The sequence below is a fragment of the Physeter macrocephalus genome, chromosome 12, assembly GCF_002837175.3.
Source record: "Physeter macrocephalus isolate SW-GA chromosome 12, ASM283717v5, whole genome shotgun sequence".
NCBI lineage: Eukaryota > Metazoa > Chordata > Mammalia > Artiodactyla > Physeteridae > Physeter > Physeter macrocephalus.
The window spans coordinates 49717074-49729016 of NC_041225.1; positions in this window are offsets into that span (position 1 = coordinate 49717074).

The window sequence follows — 11943 nt, forward strand, 5'->3', positions numbered from 1 at the left end:
AGACCAAGCCATGCTTAGAAGCTTGGAATTTTCAGTTCCACCCCACCTCCTCAAAAGAGGGGAGAGGGGCTGGAATGGGAGTCAATAATTTATCGTACCCACGTGAGGAAGCCTCTATAAAATCCCAATAATAGTGGGTTCAGAGAGCTTCCAGGCTGGGAACACGTCCACACCTGGAGAGGGATGCACTTCAACTCCATGGGGACAGAATCTCCTGTGCTCAGGACCCTCCCAGACCTCACCCTATGTATCTCTTTATATGACTGTCCATCTGTGTCCTTACCATATCCTTTAATCAACTGGTTAATTAAAGTAAGTGTTTCCCTGACTTCTGTGAGCCACTCTAGCAAATTAATCAAACCTGAGCAAAGGTTCTATAGCCAGTGAATCAGCTCAGGTGATAACCTGGGCTTGCAACTGATGTCTGAAGCAGGGTTGAGGGGGAGGGCAGTCTTGGGGGAATGAGCCCTTAACCTGTGGGATCTGATGCTGTCTCCAGGTAGATAGTGTCAGAATTGAGCTAAATTGCAGGACACCCAGCTGGTGTCACAGAGAATTGCTTGATGTGGAGAAAAACTTCCACACATTTGGTGACCAGAAATGAAGTGTTCTATGTAAAAATAAAGGAGACACACAGGAGAGAAACACAGTAGGGAAGAACTGCGTTTTTCCCTCCATAGAAAGAAAAAAACTGAGTTGTTTTTTTTTCCCTTTTCACCAGGCATCATGCTAAGTGCTTTACATGTATCATCATCTCATTAGATTTTCTCAGCAACCATATGGGGTGGATACTATTGTTATTCCCATTTTCCAGAAGAGGAAATAGAAGCTTAGAGAATTGAAGAACGTGCCCAAGGTGACAGAGTTAGTTGGAGGAAAAGCTGGTATCGTATTCAGGAGGTGGACTACAGAGCCTGCACTCCATTCCACCAGACTATACTGACTCACAGTTTCTTTTTCAGTCGTGAATTCTTATTTCTCTTCACCAGTGCTGCCCACTAAAATGTTAGTCACTCAAGGGCAAGGCTATTCATCTGTTTTGTTTACTACTACAACCCCATGGTTGGCTCCGAACAGACATACTCAATAAAAATTTGTAGAATAAATAAATGTTCATTGAACCTCTTTCAATCTCTCTATCAAATAGTCACATCTTTCACCTGCTTTTTGTTGCATTGTTGAACTTTTTCTTACTGATTTTTAGAATTTTTTTAATTTTGTTTTTGTTGTCCTTTAATTTTGTTATATGTATGGAAATAAGTTCTCCCAGTTTATGTTTTGTCTCTTCATTTTTAAACGATTTTTTATGTACAGAGATTCCTAAATAACAGTCATATTTCAGTCTTTTGTTTTTGTTAATGATTTTGTATCTTTTTAAAGAAAGCCTTTCCTATCCTGAAGTCATATATCCTCCTGTACCCTGTTATAAGCTTGACCTTCACATTTAAACTTTTAATCTAACTGGAATTGATTTGTATGAGTAATGTGATGTAGAGATCTAATTTCGTTTCCTTCCATATAGGTATCCAATTGTCCCAGACCATTTATTGAAGTTTACCCTTGCACATTGATCTGCAGTGCCATCTTTGTCATATCCGAAGTTTACATCAATGTAAGGACCACGTTCTGTGCTCCCTAAACTTATCTGTGGTTTGTTTTTCTGTCACTCGCTGACACCAAACTGTTCCAGTTACCATATCTCGTAATAAATGCCCCCGCCTAGTTCTACCTCAACACAGTTTTGACTATTCTTGGCCCTTTTCCAAGAAAAAGACTTTTTTTTGGCCATTCCTTCCATATACATTTTGATAAATTCTATGAAAATACCACTGGAATTTTCATAATCTAATTTGATGTATTTTGCTGTGATTTTTGTGAAATTTTCAAGTATACAGGAAAAATAGTATAATGATCACCTGTATAATCACAACCCAGGTTCAGTACTTTTTAATATGTGCCATATTTGCTTTATTTATATATGTGGATTTATTCGTAAAGGCTACTTGATTTCTAAACATTTAAAAATAATAGGCATTATGCATTTTACTCTTAAATATTTGTGTTAATTTTCTAAAAATAAGAGCCTCCTCCTCCATAACTATAATGCCATTATCATATCTAAGAAAATTAACAATTCCCTGTAATCATCTCATATTCAGTCCACACTTAAATTTCCACAATTATCCAAAAATGTGTTTATACGTTAGTATTTTTTGTACCAGGGTCAAATCAAGATGCACACATCCTATTTGATTGTTACAACTCTTAATTCTTTTGTATTCTAGAAGAGGCTCCTCACCAATTCTTTTTCATGACATGACTTTTTGTAGCTATCAGGTTAGGTGTCCTATAGACTGTCCCACAAATTCTGGATTAGTCTGATTACTTCTGGATAGCATTACTTAACATTATCCTCAATCTCTTGTATTTCCTATAAATAGGAAATTTGGCTTGAAAAGTTGGCTAAATTCAGGTTAAATACTTTGGGCACAAATACTTCATAGTTAATGGTGGGTACTTTACACTGTGTCACATCACAAGTCACACCATGACAAATCATCCCATCATTATGAATCTGAGTTTGCTCCCTGGTTAAGACAGTGACTGCCAGTTCTCTCCACTGTAAAAGTACATCTTTTTCTTTGCAATTAGTAAGTAAGCTGTGGCATGATACCTTGGCACTGTGTAAATATCCTGTTACTAAACAACTTTCACATAGTGGTTTTATATCCACCAATAATCTTAGACTAAATGCAAAAATTATTTCACTGGAATGCAATATGTTGAGGTTTTTGGTGTTTTTTTTTAGATATAAACTGATTGTATAAATCATTTCAGGGAAAACTGACATGTTTGCAATATGGAGTCTCCTTATCCATAAACATGGCATATCTCTTCATTTACTTATATCTTCTTTCAAATATTTTCATTTACTATGATAAATTTAATTATAACACTGTTCATAATAGCAAAAATTGAAAATGACCCAAATATTCATTGACAGGAGAACTAATAAAGAATGATATATTCATACAATGAAATTCTATATCTGGGTGGAAATGAGTAAACTAGAGCTATGCACATCAACATGAATGACACCAGTATACATAATGTTGAGTGAAAATGCAAGTTTCAGAACAATACATACCACATGAAAAGTTTTTATATGGAACTTTAAAAGGAACTTAATATATCATTTAAAATACAAACCTGTGTGGTAAAACATAAAGAAAAGCAAACTGGGACTTCATCTTTTGAATTATGGACTGGGTTATTCAGACCATCCCTCCCACTGAAGACAGATAAAAAGAAGCGGTGGGGCTTCCTGGTGGCGCAGTTGTTGAGAGTCCGCCTGCCGATGCAGGGGACACGGGTTTGTGCCCCGGTCTGGGAAGATCCCACATGCCGCGGAGCGGCTAGGCCCGTGAGCCATGGCCGCTGAGCCTGCGCGTCTGGAGCCTGTGCTCCGCAATGGGAGAGGCCACAACAGTGAGAGGCCCGCGTACCACAAAAAAAAAAAAAAAAAAAAAAAGAAGCGGTGAAATTTTTTTTTAATTTTTCTTTAGGTATCAGAGAGCTAACAAGATGGTAGAAAAATTACTGGACCAAGATCTAGGAAGAAAACAAACCCAGGAAAGTGAGGTCTGCAACTCAGGCTACTTTTGTCCTGGGAACATTTATCAATCTAGAAGTGATAAGTGAAAGATGTAATCATGCTTTGGAGAAGGCTTTAAAGAGTAGAGTACAGGGACTTCCCTGGCAGCCCAGTGGTTAAGACTCTGCGCTTCCACTGTAGGGGCATGGGTTTGATCCCTGGTCAGGGAACTAAGATCCCACATGCCACATGGCCAAAGAAAAAAAAAGAGTGGAGTAAAAATGTCAGAATCCAAGAATGTAAAGAGTGAGGACCTGGGGAAACAACCCCCTATCTTGGACTGAAAACTTGAAAGTCTGCATCTTAGGAGGAAGAATAAACTAGAAATGAATAAGCCCTTACATGGACTGCAAACCAGCTTTAAATTAGCTGGGTAATACAGAAAATCTCAAACCCTGAATCCTATAGGATTAAGGTGAATCCAAATTGCTACTTCTCCTCCATACCACTATAACCTAACAAAATCAACCTTTCAAAATCATATTTAGAGGAAGGCAACAGCTTCCTGGGCCTCAAACTATGTCTACAAATATTTTTTAAATTGTAGGGTAATCCACATAATCAAAGATAATCAGACAATAAGGAGAAAAGATGTCATGAGATGGAAGCAGTAGAAATAATAGGCAACTTATAGAGACCCACAGAAATTCTAAATGAATATCACCATAGATCGTACAATAACCATGTTTACTATGTTCATGGAGCTAGTCAAGCTTCAGATTTTGGCATGGAACTTGTGATAGATAGCCTCTAAAATGGCTCTCAAAAATCCCCACTTCCTGGGACTTCCCTGGTTAAGCACAGTGGTTAAGCATCCGCCTGCCAGTGCAGGGGACATGGGTTCGAGCCCTGGTCCAGGAAGATCCCACATGCCCCAGAGCAACTAAGCCCACGTGCCACAACTACTGAGCCTGCACTCTAGAGCCCGTGATCCACAACTACTGAAGCCCACACGCCCTAGAGCCCATGCTCTGCAACAAGAGAAGCCACCACAATGAGAAGCCCATGCACCGCAATGAAGAGTACCCTCTCCCTCCCTCTCCCCCTCCCCCTATCTCCCTCTCCCTCTCTTTTTCAATTAGAGCCCCTGGTTTGGAGAAACAATCTGCCATGTAATGAACTACCTTATGAAGAAACCCATGTGGCAAGGAACTGATGTTTCCAGCCAACATTCTCCCAAGACCCAAGGGCTGGTAACAGTCACGTGAGTGAGTTTAGAATGGGGGATCCTCTCTCAGTAGAACCTCGAGATGACTGCAGCCCCATATAACATGTTGATTGCAAACTTGTGAGAAGACAGAGCAGAGGAACTCAGCAAAGCTACACCCAGTTTTCTGATGTACGAAAACTATGTGATAAAAATTGTCATTTTAAGTGTTCAAGTTTAAGTATAATTTCTTATGTACCAGCAGATAACTAACATAAAACCAGAAAATATTTTTAAAGTGATATACAGTAGATTATAAAATAATTAAATAGAAATTCTGAGCCTGACATTAAAAACCCAGTTAAATGGGTTTAAGAGCAGATTAACTATTACAAAAATAAAAACAAGCATAAAGGAAAATAGGTTAGAAGCAACTCTTACAGAGTAAAACCGAGTGAGACAAAAATGATGAAAAATAAAAGATATGAGACATACAGATACAGTGAGAAGATCTAATAGATTTTTAATTCTCAGAAGGAGAGGAAAGAGAGAATGGAGAATGTACAATATTTGATGAAACAATGTATCATTTGCTGAGCTCCTTGGATCTGTGGATTGATAAAAGGCATCAATGTGTTCATCAATCAACAGATCAAGGAGCCCAACAAATCCAAGCAAGATAAATTAAAAGAAACCCACAACTAGACACATTTCTTTGAAACTTCAGAAAACCAAAGACAAAGAGAAAATTTTTAAAGCATATGGAGAAAAAAGACATTCTTTTCAAAAGTTACAGTTAGATTGACAGTTCATTTACACTGACTTCTTAGCAGCATCATTGGAAGTCAAAAACAGTGAAATGATTTTGTCCAAGTGCTGAAAGGAAATAGTTTCCAATCCAGAATTATATGCTAGCAAGAATACTCTGGAAGAATAAAAGTTAAATAATAAAATAAATATATTTTTAGACAAAAATAAATAAATAAATAAACCAAAAGAGTTCACATCCAATTGACTACCACTAAATGAACTCTAAAGATGCTTCCAGGCAGAGGGAAAATTATTGCAGAAAGAAGTTCAGAGATGCCATAAAGAATAAAAAGCAAAGAAAGTGATGAATATATGAGTAAAAGTAAATAAACATTGTATAAAACAAAAAGTAATAATGTCTTATGGAAAAATAAAATATTTATGATTAAAATGCACAAAAATATCACATAACACAGAAGGTAAATAAATAAGGTTTGAGTATTCTAAACTCCTTACACTGTCAGAGGATAGTTTAAAGGTAAAGATTATCATTACACGTTAATAAATCAAGAATTCATGTTGGAATTGTTGAGTTACTTCTAAAAGAATAGAATATAGTGTACTTATTCCAAACTAATATAAGGATAAAGTAGAATTATTTAAAAATACAAAGAACAAAAATATAATCTAAAAGAAGATTTAAAAAAAATGGTGTGGAACAATCAGTACAAATAAAAAGTTAGAAGACAATTTTAGCAAAAAATACCAGGAATCATATAATATGTAATTGGACAAAGTGTTCCAAAAACAAAAGTTGTCAGACTGGGTTTTAAAACTCAATTATATGATTTTAAAAGAGCCACATTTAAACATAAGGATATAGAATGATTGAAAGCAAAATGATTAGAAAATATATACCTTGCAAATACAGAGCAAAATGAAACTGACATTGCTGTTTTCCTGTTTGAGAAAAAAGACTCTAATATTACAATGATTACTAGGTATCAGAAGGATCACCTCATAATGGTGAAAGTTGAATTCACCAAGAAGATATAACAAATCCAAATATATATATATTTGACCATAGTACAAGGAGAAAACAATATATTCAGATCACAAAGACCTACTTTAACACTTCTCTCAGTATTTCAGTCATTGTTAGAATAAACAGACAAAATTCTGTAAAGAAGATATGAATATGTTCTTAATAAACACATATGGAATACTTCAGAATACACATTATTTCAAGCACACTAAGCCATAAGGCAAATCTAAAAAAAGTTTAAATATTGAAACTATATGAATTCTGTTATCTGATGACCATGAAATTGGGTTCTGAATCAATAACAAAAAGATACTAAAGTCCCCATATGTTTGGAAACTAAGAAATATACTTCTAATTAACCATGGGTCAAAGAAAAAAACAATTAAGAGGTAAAGTATAAGTAATCAAATAAATTTCATTTGAATGATAAAACTATTACATATTAAAATTTGCACAGTGAAGCTAAAACAGAAGAAAAAAATGTATAATCCTAAACGCATATATTTTAAAAAGAAAGTCTTAAAATAATGAGCTATGCATTTATGTCAAGAAACAAAAACAGAAACAGCAAAATACACCAAATAAATTAGAAAGTTAGAAAATAGATATTTAAAATAAAAGTTAATTAAAAAGAAAAAACTAATAAAAGCCATAGCTTCTGACAAGACTGATAGAAAAAAATTTAAAGAGCAAATAAAAATGTCAGAAATGGTGTAGACAATTAAAAGATAAGATATTGTGAACAATTTTCCAAGAGTTTGAAATTTTAAATAAAAGGGACAAATATTTTTAAAATATAGAGCTTAAATGAAATGAACCAAGAAGAAATAGAAAACCTGAATATTCCTATAATTGCACAAGAAATTAAATTGATAATCATAAATACACATAGTCCAGGGGGAGATCTTCAAGATGGCGGAGGAGTAAGACATGAGATCACCTTCTTCCCCACAATTACATCAGAAATACATCTACATGTGGACAACCTCTACAGAACACCTACTGAATGCAGGCAGAAGCCCTCAGACTTTCCAAAATGGTCTTGGTGCTCCGGCCGGGTGTCAGGCCTGTGCCTCTGAGGTGGGAGAGCCGAATTCATGACATTGGTCCACAAGAGACCTCCCAGCTCCACGTAATATCAAATTGGGAAAGCTCTCCCAGAGATCTCCATCTCAACGCTAAGACCCAGCTCCACTCAACAACCAGCAAGCTACAGTGCTGGACACCCTATGCCAAAAAACTAGCAAGACAGGAACACAACCCCACCCATTAGCAGAGAGGCTGCCTAAAATCATAACAAGGTCACAGACACCCCAAAACACACCACTGGATGTGGTCCTGCCCACCAAAAAGACAAGATTCACCTTCATCCACCAGAACACAGGCACTAGTCCCCTCCACCAGGAAGCCTACACAACCCAGTGAACCAACCTTAGCCACTGGGGACAGACACCAAAAACAACAGGAACTACGAACCTGCAGCCTGCAGAAGGGAAACCCCAAACACAGTAAGTTAAGCAAAATGAGAAGACAGAGAAACACATAGCAGATGAAGGAGCAAGGTAAAAACCCATCAGAGCAAACAAATGAAGAGGAAATAGGCAGTCTACCCGAAAAAGAATTCAGAATAATGATAGTAAAGATATCCAAAATCTTGGAAATAGAATGGAGAAAATACAAGAAACGTTTAGCAAGGACCTAGAAGAACTAAAGAGAAAACAAACAAGGATGAACAACACAATAAATAAAATTAAAAATTCTCTAGAACGGGGGCTTCCCTGGTGGCGCAGTGGTTGCGCGTCCGCCTGCCGATGCAGGGGAGCCGGGTTCGCGCCCCAGTCCGGGAGGATCCCGCGTGCCGCGGAGCAGCTGGGCCGTGAGCCATGGCTGCCGGGCCTGCGCGTCCGGAGCCTGTGCTCTGCAGCGGGAGAAGCCGCAGCAGAGGGAGGCCCGCATATCACAAAAAAAAAGAAAAAAAAATTCTCTAGAACGAATCAATAGCAGAATAAATGAGGCAGAAGAACAGATAAGTGACCTGGAGGACAAAATAGTGGAAATAACTACTGCAGAGCCGAATAAAGGAAAAAAAAAATGAAAAGAGTTGAGGACAGTCTCAGAGACCCGTGCGACAACATTAAATGTGCCAATATTTGAATTATTGGGGTCCCATAAGAAGAGAAAAAGAAAGGGACTGAGAAAATATTTGAAGAGATTATAGTTGAAAACTTCCCTAATATGGGAAAGGAAATAGTTAATCAAGTCCAGGAAGAGCAGAGAGTCCTACACAGGATAAATCCAAGGAGAAACACGCCAGGACACATATTAATCAAACTATCAAAAAATAAATAGAAAGAAAAATATTAAAAACAGCAAGGGAAAAACAAAAAATAACATACAAGGGAATCCCCATAAGGTTAACAGCTGATCTTTCAGCAGAAATTCTGCAAGCCAGAAGGGAGTGGCAGAACATACTTAAAGTCATGAAAGGGAAAAACCTACAGCCAGGATTACTCTACCCAGCAAGGATCTCATTCAGATTCGATGGAGAAATTAAAATAGTTACAGACAAGCAAAGCTAAGAGAATTCAGCACACCAAACCAGCTTTACAACAAATGCTAAAGGAACTTCTCTAGGCAGGAAACACAAGAAAAGGAAAAGACCTACAATAACAAAACACAAAACAATTAAGAAAATGGTAATAGGAACATACATATCGATAATTACCTTAAATGTAAGTGGATTAAATGCTCCCACCGAAAGACACAGACTGTCTGAATGGATACAAAAACACGACCCATATATATGCTGTCTACAAGAGACCCACTTCAGACCTAGGGACACATACAGACTGAAACTGAGGGGATGGAAAAAGATATTCCATGCAAATGGAAATCAGAAGAAAGCTGCAGTAGCAATTCTCATATCAGACAAAATAGACTTCAAAATAAAGACTACACAAGCTTTAAATGACACAATAGACCAGATAAATTTAATTGATATTTATTGGACATTCCATCCAAAAACAACAGAATACACTTTCTTCCCAAGTGCTCATGGAACATTCTCCAGGATAGATCATATATTGGGTCACAAATCAAGCCTTGGTAAATATAACAAAATTGAAATCATATCAACTATCTTTTCCGACCACAATGCTATGACACTAGATATTAATTACAATAAAAAAAAACCTGTAAAAAATACAAACACATGGAGGCTAAACAATGCACTACTTAATAACAAAGAGATCACTGAAGAAATCAAAGAGGAAATCAAAAAATACCTAGAAACAAATGACACTGAAAACACAACAGCTCAAAACCTATGGGATTCAGCAAAAGCAGTTCTAAGAGGGAAGTTTATAGCACATTAGCCAGACTCATCAAGGAAAAAAGGGAGAAGACTCAAATCAATAGAATTAGAAATGAAAAAGGAGAAGTAACAACTGACACTGCAGAAATGCAATGAATCATGAGAGATTACTACAAGCAACTATATGCCAATAAAATGGACAACCTGGAAGAAATGGACAAATTCTTAGAAAATCACAATCTTCTGAGACTGAACCAGGAAGAAACAGAAAATATAAACAAACCAAACAAAAGCACTGAAACTGAGACTGTGACAAAAAAATCTTCCAACAAACTAAAGCCCAGGACCAGATGGCTTCACAGGCGAATTCTGTCAAACATTTAGAAAAGAGCTAACACTTATCCTTCTCAAACCCTTCCAAAATATAGCAGAGGGAGGAACACTCCCAAACTCCTTCTATGAGGCCACCATCACCCTGATACCAAAACCAGACAAAGATGTCACAAAGAAAAAAAATTACAGGCCAATACACTGATGAACATAGATGCAACCATCCTCAACAAAATACTAGCAAACAGAATCCAACAGCACATTAAAAGGATCATACACCATGATCAAGTGGGGTTTATCCCAGGAATGCAAGGGTTCTTCAATATATGCAAATCAATCAATGTGATACACCATATTAACAAATTGAAGAATAAGGACCATATGATCATCTCAATAGATGCAGAAAAAGCTTTTGACAAAATTCAACTCCCATTGTTAACCACAGTAATCAGAGAAAAAAATGAAATAAAAGGAATACAAATTGGAAAAGAAGAAGTAAAACTGTCACTGTTTGCATGATACTATACATAGAATAAAATACTTAGGAATAAACCTACCCAAGGAGACAAAAGATCTGTATACAGAAAACTATAAGACACTGATGAAAACAATTAAAGATGATACAAACAGGTGGAGAGATATACTATGTTCTTGGATTGGAAGAATCAACATTGTGAAAATGACTATACTACCCAAAGCAATCTACAGATTCAATGCAATCCCTATCAAACTACCAATGGCATTTTTCATAAAAATAGAACAAAAAATTTCACAATTTGTATGGAAACACAAAACACCCCGAATAGCCAAAGCAATCTTGAGAAGAAAAACAGAGGTGGAGGAACAGGCTCCCAGACTTCAGACTATACTACAAAGCTACAGTAATCAAGACAGTATGGTACTGACACAAAAACAGAAATATAGATCAATGGAACAGGATAGAAGACCTAGATATTAACCCACGCATATGGTCACCTTTCTTTTGATAAAGGAGGCAAGAATATACATGGAGAAAAGACAGCCTCTTTGATAAGTGGTGCTGGGAAAAGTGGACAGCTGCATGTAAAAGAATGAAATTAGAACACTCCCTAACACCATACAGAAAAATAAACTCAAAATGCATTAAAGACCTAAATGTAAGGCCAGACAGTATAAAACTCTTAGAGGAAAACATAGGGAGAACACTCTATGACATAAATCACAGCAAGATCCTTTTTGACCCACCTCCTAGAGAAATGGAAATAAAAACAAAAATAAACAAATGGGATCTAATGAAACTTAAAAGCTTTTGCACAGCAAAAGAAACCATAAACAAGACCAAAAGACAACCCTCAGAATGGGAGAAAATATTTGCAAATGAAGCAACTGACAAAGGATCAATCTCCAAAATTTACAAGTAACACATGCAGCTCAATATCAAAAAAACAAACAACCCAATTGGGCAGAAGACCTAAACAGACATTTCTCCAGAGAAGATATACAGATTGCCAACAAACCCATGCTTAACATCTCTAATCATTAGAGAAATGCAAGTCAAAACTACCATGAGGTATCACCTCCCACCAGTCAGAATGGCCATCTTTAAAAAATCTACAAACAATAAAAGCTGGAGAGGGTGTGGAGAAAAGGGAACCCTCTTGCACGGTTGATGGGAAAGTAAATTGATACAGCCACTATGGAGAACAGTATGGAGGTTCTTTAGA